This window comes from Malus domestica, chromosome 13 (genome assembly GCF_042453785.1).
Source record: "Malus domestica chromosome 13, GDT2T_hap1".
NCBI classification, from domain to species: domain Eukaryota; kingdom Viridiplantae; phylum Streptophyta; class Magnoliopsida; order Rosales; family Rosaceae; genus Malus; species Malus domestica.
In genome coordinates this window covers 33,977,240-33,989,714 of record NC_091673.1, presented here as the reverse complement: position 1 = coordinate 33,989,714, position 12,475 = coordinate 33,977,240, and the positions used below count along the sequence as shown (strand labels likewise).

The window sequence follows — 12,475 nt, the reverse complement described above, 5'->3', positions numbered from 1 at the left end:
ATCTGCAAAACATGCAGTAAAGAGATCTTTTGTCAAGGGCTCTAAGTAGCGTATAATTGATGGCGAATCATAACTGACATAGATTTCCTTTTTCTCTGATGACCCATTTTAGTACGTAGTGGCGGCGTTATTGGCACATAGACTGCACACCCAAACACACATAAATGCAAGACGTCAAACTTATATCTAGTAACCAACTGTAATGGTGAATAAGGTTGGGTAGCGGTGGGCCTCAGGCAAACCAACATAGCTGCGTGCAATATTTCATGGCCCTAGGCAGATACGACAAATTGGTTCGCATAACCAAAGTTCGAGCTATCGTTTGAAGGCACTTTATGAAAACTTATGCCATACTATTTTAGGTGTGAACATGGGGGTACAAGATGTTCAACTTCAATCCTAACAGACATGCAATAATCATCAAAGGTCTGTGACGTAAACTCTCCAGCATTATCCTGTCGAATCGGCTTGATTGGATAATCAAGATGGTGAGCCCTAAGCTTAATAATTTGTGCTAGGAGTTTCACATATGCTGCATTACGTGTGGACAACAAACAGAAATGTGACCATCGTGTCAATGCATTAACCAACACCATGAAGTATCTAAATGGTTTGCATGTTAGTTGGATAGGTCTACAAATATCCCCTTGAATCCTTTAAAGAAATTTAGGGGGGTCGTGAATAATCTTTGTAATTGAGGGTTGAATGTTCAACTTCTCCAGGGAACATGCATTGCAAGGCGGATGGCCATGATAAGATTTCAAGTAATGCCTATGAGATACTTTGTGGATACGGCGCATCATATCTCGTTCGGGGTGTCCCATTCAGTCATGCCAAAGTAGCAAAGTGCCCTGGAACCCAACACTAGGACCGGCCACATGGTGTGTCTTAGGGGCTTGAATGGTTGTTATGTACAACCCACTCGGGAGACGTTCCAACTTCTCATGAATACGCTTCCAGCCATATTCGTAAGAAGTGATACAAAGAAATTAAGAATCATTCTCTTCAGTGGTTTCAACACGATATTGATTATCTCGAATATCTCTAAAACTCAACAACGTTCTTCCGGAACGTGGAGAAAAGAGTGTCTCTTTAATGGTTAATTCAGTACCATTTGACAACATTATACAGGCCTTTCTGTATCCTTCTATCAAGTTGGATAAGCTTGAGAGGGTTGTCAGAGATGCATTCTTAGGTACGAAGTTAGTAAAATAGTGCCTCACACACAATATGGTGTTCGCAGTTGCACTAACGGCCAGACAACTAACTTCCCCACTAGTCATACCTACAAATAAATTAATTGAATTGGTCACATGCATAAATATAATTCCATTTATTCAATTAATCAATTCGAGAAATAATATCCATAAAATAATTGTCCATAGTTCCAAACAAACCAAAACCAAACAAATAATTCCAAAGAATTAGAAAAATTATCCGAAAATTAAACTATAAACCTAGAAAATAGGGAGGGGGTTCGGCCACTCCTAGTGGATTCGGCCACTAGGGGTTAAAATGCCCTAAAAACATGTCTAAAATTTATTCTTCCATAGGAGCGTATGCCTCTTGAAAATCTGAAACCTCCAAAGATGTAGTAGCCACTTCGGGGATTTCTACATGCACAAAGTTAGACTCAAGAAGGAAATGATACTTGGCAATGGCCTCGGGGTTAGCTTGGCATACGCGTGACCAATGATCTCTTAATCCACAGTGGTAGCACATATCCATTTCAGTGGAATCTGATTAAACAATAGTTTTTCCCTTGTTGTGTTGGCGCTTCTGGGTCAAGTTTCCTCCCTTGGATGGGCCTTTGTTCGGTGGAACTTGGGCCCGTGGTGGGCCTTGCCACCTTTTTCCATGGCCATGACAAGATGTCCATCAGTTGTGGCTGCTAGAATTTGTCACATGCGCTACAGGCGCGGTGTTCGAGCTAGTAGGTCGAGCTTGATGATTCTTCATCAAAAGATGGTTCTGCTTTTCAGTGAGAAGTAGAACAAATATCAAATCCAAAAATTTGGTAAACTTATGTGCCCTATATTATTGTTGTAGGATAATATTGGTGGCATTGATGGTCGAATAGGTTTTCTCCAAGAGATCCTATTCTGTTAAGTCCTCGTTACAGAACTTAAGCAGTGATCAAATTCTACAAACTTTAGAGTTGTATTCATTCACAGACTTAAAGTCTTGGAAGCATAAATGCTGCCAGTCGTGCCTTGCTTCAGGCAAGTAAATGTCTTCTTGGTGATCAAAGCGATCTGCCAGGGTGAGCTAGAAGGTACGGGGATCCTCCTTTGTGAGGTACTCAGTCTGCAGTGCGTTATGGATGTGTCTTCGGATGAAGATAATAGCAATAGCCTTCTGAGCTTCGTCAACGGGTTCATCTTCAATTGGTTCCTCGATGGTAGCTCTAAGTCTCTTTGCCGTAAGATGGAGCTTCACATCTTGAACCCACTTCAGGTAGTTTCTTCCGGAGACTTTTAGAGTAGTGAAATCGTGCTTGTTCAAGTTCGACATGTCCCTAAATAGAGGGTACACACAAAACGTGGTTAGTCATATGGAAAGCCATAGATATATATCGTAGAACATTCGATTCTACAGACATGTATTGGTTTAATTTATGCATGAAAGCTATAGGTTTCATGTGGTAAGTTTTGAATGAAAACTTCGGGTTTTCAAAGACACTAAATTTGAAACTACAAGTTTGATTTAGTTATGAACGTTTAGTTCATATAGGGGTACTTACAAGAACACATAATACAATATTCAATAAAGTGTAGTGGATTTGTGGATTGCTTCATGAACCCAAGTGTGAGTGCTTTAGGACTACGAAAGATAGTCAACGGTTCAAAGAAACGAAATAATTTATTGAATCGTTAATGCTAGAAAGTGGACTTCAGGCCAATAATATTGGATTGATTGTCAGATTAATGGACTGTTGATCACTTTAATTAATTCAATAGATTGAGACTTGGGCCGCAAGGACAAGCCTAGCCCTATGGGCTGGCTAATCGCAAGGGCCGTGGCTAAGTCTAAGTCGGCAGCAAAGCTGCTGGCGTGGGCCAAAACTAAGAACCGATCCAGCAAGCCAAGAAAGCTGTTGCAGACGGGCCGGGGTTTCAAGCCCTTGTTAGGGGATAGGCCCATCATGCTTTTAACATGCGTGTTGGGTCGGGTTTAGACTAGGGCTACAGGCCCATGTGTAGCGAACCCAGGCCGAGGCTTGGTTGAGTTCCAAGAGAAGTAGCAAGTCCAAAGGGCTGCATGTCTAGGGCGTCAGAGACACCATCCCGAGGTCTATCGCCATACAACTAGGATTCAGGTCAGCAATGTGGTGCTGGAAAATCCCAAATTTTTTTTTTTCAAATTCTAAGGTTAAAAACCTTAATTGCTTCTAAATTAATTTCGATTCGTTGACTCACAATTCCACATAGCATATATGTGTAATGCATGAACAATTATATATTGACAAAATATATGAACATATATACGATATATATAATTGGAAAGAAACTATACATATAGGGGGTTCATGCATCATGGTGAATGTTTTCATGCTTCAAGGTTTTTTCAAATATCTTAATTTATTTTAGAAGAACATGATTGACAGAAAACAATTGAAAGCCTTTGAATTTGTAGAAGATAGTCTTCTCCTACGATCCTTCAGTTCCTTAGCTTCTGGTAAGAGCGTGCTGATAACGTGTTGTAGGCCTATTTGATTGAACTGTATAAAGGACAGAGTGGGAGAAGGGCTGGCGACAATAGAGAGAGAAGAGAGAGAATTAATTCTGAGGTGTGTGATGTATCACCCTCTTATGCCTTTATTTATAGTAGTAGGATAGGTAGAATCCTTACCCTTTTAGGATTACTTCTCTTAATAGGTAATCAACTCCTAATAGGAATAAACTAGATACTTCTAGATATACTAGGATTTACACAATCACATTCCTAATCTTATAGGACTGCAACAAAAACAAGATTTTATTTCTTTATTTATATCTATTTGATTATCAAAACATTAATTTCCGTAACTATTATTTTTATTTTAACAAACGATATTATCTACAAGAGGGTGTAGGTGTGGGCTAATTTCCGTAACTATTATATCTCTCTCAAATTCTCAATTGAAAGGCTTCTTTGAATTAATTCTTAATTTAGACAATATTCAACCAACAATTGTAGCCTTTCAACTAGTTGGCATTTGTGCAGCGGAAGAAAAGTGGGAAAGAAGTGTGGAGCCAAAAACAATTTCAAAAATCATGGAGCTGACATGTGGATTATTTCCTAAGAAATATGCCCCTATTAAATGAGCATGAAATATTATCATTCACCACGCGCAGCTAAGGTGAAGCAGACAAAGATCAACGACTGCTCAAGGCACCATTGCCCGTAGGAAAAGTTAAAGGTATTTATGATAGGATAATTCTTTATTATTATCATAAATACATTCCTAATAAGAGAATACCTCTTTTAAGTAAGTAATCATAATTCCATTTATTTAGGATATTTACCTAATTACTCCAAGATATTTATTTACACAAATATCTTGGAATATTCTCACTTAAACACAAGCCTAGGGCCGGACCACCCCTAAACCCTAGAGGGCCGGCCCATTTCCTCCATCTCTCCTATAAATACCCACTTTATCTCCAAAATGCAGGGGGCTTTTGCTACTCACAAACTTCTAAACACATTTTTTTTTTTAGAATTCTAACTTTGGCATCGAAGATTCTTCAACCAAAGCCCCTCTCCCCCCCCCCCTTTCCAATTCATCTTGGGTGCGTGAGGCTTTTGGCCTTAATCTTAAGTGTTATTATTTTGCAAGTGCATTTTCGTCAAAGGAAGAGACGGCGGAAGTTTGCATCCACAAAAAGGACAAAGAGAAAGCTCGTAGAGAGATGTACTAATGCTAGGTGTAAAACGTACATTTTATTTTAATATGACGTGAGATGATTAAATTCATTGGACATGAATGGTCAATATTTATCTAAATACACGTAAATATACGAATAATAAATGTAGAGACTCAGAGATCTTTTCCTTTTTTTCATACAATTTAGTTATATCAAAAATCCGACATTTCAATCTTCAACCATTGGCCGGGTGAAGGAAGTGCCTCATTTTGTATTGCGCATGAGCCACAAAAAGCCAGGGTCGACCTTGACCTCCAAGGACCTAAAGATAATGAAAAGGTAATCATACATACATCCATACTAAGCCCACCTATCTCTCCTATGCATTTTTTTAAGTCTCAAGTCGAAAACTTGACCGAATCAAATACAAGTTACATTGAATGATCGCTACATTGAGAATTTATTTTGTAAAACCATACATGTTGCACATGTGATTAAGTTAAAAGAGTAATTTTAGGTAGACTCAAATTGCGAACTAAATGATGTATCACTAATAAAAAATAAACACGTTAATAAACATTTAAGTAATAATTCATCAACTTTCATATTATTTGTTTACGAAGTCTACACTTTTAATCTTCATAGTATTACCCAAGTTTGATTAGTACTTTCCTTTTTCTCCGAGAGTGAGAGACCAAAACTAAAGTTTTTCTTTTAGCAGCCACCCCTAATTCCAATTAGGGTCGGAGGTAGCCCTTCCTTATTCCTCTATGCTTCCTCTTTCTTTTTTCTTTTTTTTTTCTTTCTTTTCCTATTGTTTTTCCCTGCTTTCCTTCCATTTTGCTTACCTTTCCACCCGGATTATCACAAATTCTTTCCTACTACCCTCAGATCAAATCATCCATCCATCCATATACATGTCCTTCATCTGGCTTCCACCGATACCATCTTTGTTTCAATCTGCAATCAATTTTAATTGCAAACTGTTGCGGTCTTCAATTGAAAAGGTGCCTAGAGTTCCAATGTTCACACAAACTCCCACGGACTTCTTTGGTTTCTTTTACTCAGTGGGTGCAATCGGTGAGATGTTATCTGACGGAAGACAAAATTCTTCTTCTTTCCATCTCTCATGTGGGTGCCTAGTTATAGTTGGTTGTGTAGGTTTGTGATCGTCGTGGAGTGTTGTTCCTGTGCTTTCGGCGGCGGCATTGGAAGGAAGTAGTTAGGGTTAGCTTCTGTGTTTTTTCTATTTTGGGCTTTTGGGTTACTATTAAGGTCTATTCTTTTGCTTATGTGAATATCGTATTTGTGCCTCTAATTGTGTAATTTAGTTATTAAAGTAACTTTTAACAAAAAACAAAAAAACAAAAAAGAAAAAGCCATTACCCAAGTTAGAAATGGAATCGACACTCACCTCTTTCCATTCAAACATACCAAACACTAGACAGTAGGGGAACCACTTAATGACCAGATGGTCTTGGCCCCTTGTGACCACCATGCCTAATCGTCGAGATCTTTGCTCTTTTCCTTCTCATATGAGGCCATGGCGACCTGGAGAGATTAGTAGAATTGGTTTTGGGATTGAGAGAGATGAAGTTTCGAGATAGGATAGAATAAGCAGACAATTCTTTAACCAATTTTTTATTTTTTGTATTTAAACCCATTTAGTCAATTTGGGTAACTATTAAATTATAAATGGGGCCCATCCTAATGGAAAAAGTCTGAAATTTGTGGAAGTTAGTACATAACCATTTTGTTTTTAGTTTTTGAATTTCACTTTTTATGTTTTAGATAAGAGAAAAATATATGAGAGAATTTATAAGTGAAGAATAATGATGGGAGAGTTAAATTCCTCCATTTAAATTGATTGTACCTTTGAATAATTAGTAGGTAGTTCAACCTTTTTGATTTTTTTCTTCATAGTAAACTAAAAAAGAAATAAGCAAGAATGAATGAAAGCAAAATCTTGAAAGTGAAAACTGAAGATGCAGTGTATTAAGTTTTATATGGATTTTTGTTGAGTTTTTGAAGTTGATAGACTTTCATGAATTTAGACTTTTACTGAATATTACTCCATAAAATTTCATACACTTTTCAACCATATAGTTTTATGGGAAATAAATGAGGTAAATGATAAAATTTTGCAGAATTCTCATTACTGAACTGGTGATCATGACGAGGACAAAGTGGTCATTTTGTATGTTTTTTCTTTTATATTTGTTCTACGTTTCTCACACCATTCTTTTTCTTTTTCGTAAACTTCTCACATCATTCATATCTACCATTCTTCATCACACACTCCCTCATGTATCTTCTTTTACCATTAAATGTTGAAGCACACAATTAGACCAACGAACAATATGGTGAAGTTGACTCCACATGTGTACTTCAATCAATGGGTAGATATGGGTGATAAGTACCAACGAACACCACCAACCGAAGAGCCTCTTATGCTTAAATTAGCAAAATATAGTCAAAGTGTGTTTGGAGGTAATATGGATGACAACCTCAATTAACAATAGATTATAGTTTAATAACGCGCGACATAAATTTCTTAGACAACTCTCCAAATTCAATAAACGCTGAATGAAAATATGGATAACAACCTTGCACATTTTTTCGAATTCATTTTAGATGGAGAAATCACGGAGATAACTTAATATTCTTAATCCCTATAAAAATATTAGGATAATATTGTTGTGAACATGGTCTAAAATATCCATAATATCCCGATATTTCCATCGAAATTTCTGTGTTTTTGGACTACCGATATTTCCGATATCATCGATATTTTAGACCTTGCTAAGTCATCCATGTATCTTACTATGCAATGTATAAAGTGTAAAAAATTGTACTAATTCATTATATATAAATGATTATGGTGTGTTTAAACTTCTTTCATTAATTACTACATATTTTCTACATTCACAATGTTTGCCAGCTCGCTATATAATCAACTTAAATAAGTTATATCTATCATGCAATGCATTTGTAGACATCGAAATTTCGGTAAATAAATGTTGACCGATAAATCAAAGTGTCAACGCTCATGTATTACATAAATTTCACACGTAGCGTGTGACTCAACGAAAATTGAAATGAGTTGGAAAAGTCATCAAATAGGACACGTGTCAACACCTGGCAGAAACGACTTATTTCATCTGGGATATTATATTCAAAATTAGGCCTTGGAAAACTCTATAAATATAAGCCAATTTCATTCATTTGAGGAGACGAATTCATATTACACCTTGAAGCTCTGAAGCTCTGAAACTCCGAAGCTCTCAAGCATCCAGGTTCCCGAAGAATCAAGAAAGCTCTCTTCGTCCTTCGTTCTTCGTCCATCGCTCTTTCAAGATCAAGCCCCGACGGCCCTTGAAGAAAGCACCATCGTTCATCATCCGTTCATCCAAGATCAAGCCCCAACGGCCCTTTGGATCAACAATCATCCACCTTCAAGATCAAGCCCCGACGGCCCTTGAAGAAAGTGTTCTTCGTTCATCGTTCTTCCAAGATCAAGCCCCAACGGCCCTTTGGATCAACAAACGTCGACAAATCCACACATCCAACCGTCCTTCAAGATCAAGCTCAAAAGCCCTTGAAGATCCGCTCAAATCCACCTTCAAAGATCAAGCCCACGGCCCTTTGAAGAAACTTCCAACTGTTCATCCAAGATCAAGCCTCGACGGCCCTTGGATCAACGAAACACCCACCAATCAACACCTTACGGAGATCGAATCAGAGGATCAAATTAGAGAGAGATTGTAACCCAAAATCATCAAATACAAATATTTTGTTTGTGCACGTTGTTCTTGTCTCTTTCGTTTCAGGAATTTTCCGTGTTCACAGCATTTCCTTCCAATTTTTTTGTGATAAACTAATAAATAATTGACTAAATAAACATCCTGCAAAGTTTCAATAAAAATTTCCAAGTTTTTCTTACAATTTCCGTGGTTTTTATTCAATTTTTATCGATATCGATAATATCCCGGTATTTCTATCGAAATTTCCGTATTTTTGAACTACCGATATTTCCGATATCATCGATATTTTATACCTTGGTTGTGAAAATAGTTGCAAAATCTTGCCTTCAATTGGTAGAATGGATCAAACAAACATGTGTATCTTTGCTTGCTTGTTGGGTCAGCTTCGACGGAAACAATCAAAAATTACCGCACGTGTTGGTTTGGTTTATCGAATGTGCATGTAATAATATGTTTGATTTTTTCATGAACAGCAGCACCATCATCGGTGAACACGAAGCTAAATGAAAATATCAAACTAATGAAATGAATAAATGCGGGGAATAACACATCCTCTATACAATCTTACAAACACATCTCTCTCTATATTTTCTCCGGCCCCTTTTCCCCGTCAGTTAAATATAGACCACAACACGTTATCAGCACGCTCCTACCGATGCGCTTAGGAATATGATGTGGAAGTTTTCGGCATCAAACCAGTTCATCAATATTATCACACAATCAGGTTCTTTCAAAACAACGGTTTTTATCTCGATATTTTTGTAGCCCTGATAGCATGAGCATTGCATGACCCAACTTTACGTTTTTCGAATTTTAGATTCTACATAAATTGTGTATGCATTATTGTGGATGCAAATTTCCGCCTTCTCCTTCTTGGACGAAAATGCACCTACAAAACAATTAACACCTTAGGCCAAGGCCAAAAGCCTCGCATGCCCACGATGAATTGGGGGGGGGGGGACTTTTGCCAAAGAACCTTCGATGCCAAAGTTAGAATTTGAGGGAAAAGTGTAGAGAATTTTGGAGAATTTTGCTAGAGAGTTGGAATTAGGTTTTTGGAGAAATGAGGTGGTATTTATAGGGGTGTGGCCGGCCCCCTTTGGAGAGATGGGAATCAGCCACATATGGTGGTTTTTTTTGTGTAATTGCAAGATATTATGTCAAAATAATATCTTGCAATCAATTAGGAAACTAATTAGATAATTAATTAATTAATTAGGAAATTAATCAATTAATTTAGGTAATTAATCCTATTTTGAATGAATAATTGAAGGTTACCTTGTGGGGAGGATTTGATGAGGATGGATGAAATAGGTTTTGAACAAATACATATTTTGATCACTTTTGACCTTGATTGTGCCATGATTGTCTGCTGCTTGCGTGTAGAAGTTCAGGTGTGCCTTGAGGGTAATATTGTCCTTTTTCACCTGAAAGTATATGTGTCGCCTCCATAATTTTCTTGATTATTTTTTACTTCACAAATGCCCCCACCCACACCTATTGGGCTGCTCACAAGAAAGGGCAGCAGGTCTACTCCAGTTTTGATGCAGATTCTCACTTGGACTTGGAATTAGATTTTTCTAGGAAAGGGAAATAAATCGCATCCAAAGCCTATTTAAGCCTACCTTAAGTAGGGGATTAAATCAACTTCGAAGGATAACTATTTGTCCTTACAAGAAGGAGAGAAAACTAGAGGATATTTGTTCCCCCTCCCCTAACACTCTTCTTTGCTTGCCTGTGTAAAGAACCGTCTTCCTTTGATTTCTTTGTCTTCTATGCGTCGCACCGATGTAAGAAAAACTTAATTCTCCTTGTCTTCTTTTTGGGTGGTGCTACCACGGGGCAACCGTTGGGATGGTGCGGCACGTTGGCTAGTAGGGGCCAAGAGTTGGCTTAGCATGGGCCAAGGAGGTAGTGTGGCAAGGGCCATTGCTTATGCCGGCTTGACTGAAGGTAAGGACTAGCTCGACATAGGCCACGGTTTGGGTTGCCTCGTCTGGGTTGCTTGCCAAAAATGAGGAAACTGCTCGAGTTTGATTTCTCAGATGCTGTAGATGGAGCTGCCAAGATCGAAGATGCTAAAGATGAAGTGACGAATAAGTGAACTGTTGATTGCAAAGTGGTTGTTGCCCTCTGACCATTCGCTGCCTAGTTGGTCTTTAAGCATTTAATCTTTTGAGCTATGTGGCCTTCTCTCACTGGAGAGCTTACCTAGCTGGGTGTCGGGGAATTAGTTTACCCTCACACACTGGAGAGCAATTAGTTTACCCTTTCGCACTGAAGAGCAATTAGTTTACCCTCTTGTACTGGAGAGATTACCCATATGGGTGTCGAGGAATTGGTTTACCCTATCGCATTGGAGAGCAGACCCATATGGGTGTCGGAGAATTGGTTTACCCTCTCACACTGGAGAGCAATTAGTTTATCCTTTCCTACTGGAGGGCAGACCCAAATGGGTGTTGGGGAATTGGTTTACCCTCTTGCACTGAAGATGAAGACAACCCAGTAGGATAAAAAAAAGGTATCATGCACATTTAATGTTGATCATCTCATGCTTCTGAAAGTTAACATGTCAACTAAACCTTTCATATTACATGTTGCAATTAATTTTCAGCATAAATTGTAAAGGAAAGGATGTCGATGGAATGAAGACTCTTCTAATTAACTTCTAACCAAAATAGTGGGAGTGTAATTAAGCTGTTGGATGAGGTAGAAAACATCAGATAGATGTTCTGATAACTATAACTATTTGCATGTATAACATAGAAGGCCATTCATAAAATGCAAACACATTTTGAAAGTGTCGAAAGTGCCAATGGTAATTAAGGTTAGGGGAATTTTTGGAAATAACTCGGTGCTAAAAGAAAAAAAAGCCAATTGTTCTGCTATTCTCACCTTTCGTTTTCTTCAAGGCTCACTGCCAACATGACCTCTACAGCAAGAATGGACTTTCCCACCTTTCCTTTTCTTCGATCACCGATGAATAGGTCTGCAACCAATGAGTCTGTAAAACCATAAAAAAACATGAATTGTATGTGTTTTAATAACTTGAATCAGATTTATAAAATTCGAAAGAGCCCGAAAAAAGAAAACATGACAACATAGTAAGTTGTAGGATAAAAAAGAGGGGGATGACTGAGGTGCCAACTGAAATAATTGAGGGGGAGGACTGAGGTGCCAACTGAAACATCAAGTATTGGTACCAAAACACAAAACAACTTGAAAGTCAAAATATAAAGTTAATTATACATTTGATGGTACAGAGAGTTTATACATTTGATGTTTCCTGCAAAAGATCGTAAGCACCTAACCAACTGCAACTATAGAATACCATGACTTCAATAATAAGGAAACATATAACATCGAGAAGGTAATTTTAGACACAAATTCCCCCCATTTGTTCATCACCCTTTATGACACACCCCGACCTGAATCATAGCATGCTGGTCGTCACGTGAGAGTCACGTAACAATGTGCATAGTGCGAAAGCAAAATTGATATAGAGAAATATGAATAAATAAAAAATCCAACTATTAGCAGTACTAATTAAGATAAGGTGCAAGTGCGAAATTAAGTGTGAAATACACAATCAGAGCATAAATTGCCTAAGTGCTGTCCGACTGAACAAGTACTAGATATAACACCCAAAGGTGATCCTACATTTGTGATGTTCTGTCAGAACCACCGTCGAAATCCTCGTGAGCCACCAAAGCACTTCTACCTAAAACCTAGAGGGGCACAAAACTGAAAGTGTGAGTGGGCATAAACAAAGTTTTTCAAAATCATCTCATTTCTCAAAAGTTTGAACCCCTCGCCGTAAAACCTGTATAATTTTCCAGAAATATAATATATGCTATATCA

The 12,475-nt window shown here is 37.9% G+C and overlaps 1 long non-coding RNA gene across 1 annotated transcript; it reads right to left on the bottom strand.

Moving 5' to 3' along the window:
- Positions 1–4,907: 4,907 nt before the first annotated feature.
- LOC139190548 (uncharacterized) lies at positions 4,908–6,463 on the bottom strand. The gene is made up of 2 exons (XR_011574848.1): positions 6,265–6,463; positions 4,908–5,172 (listed from the first exon to the last, which is right to left on the bottom strand). It is a non-coding gene; the product is annotated as an uncharacterized lncRNA (long non-coding RNA).
- Between the last annotated feature and the right edge of the window lie 6,012 nt (positions 6,464–12,475).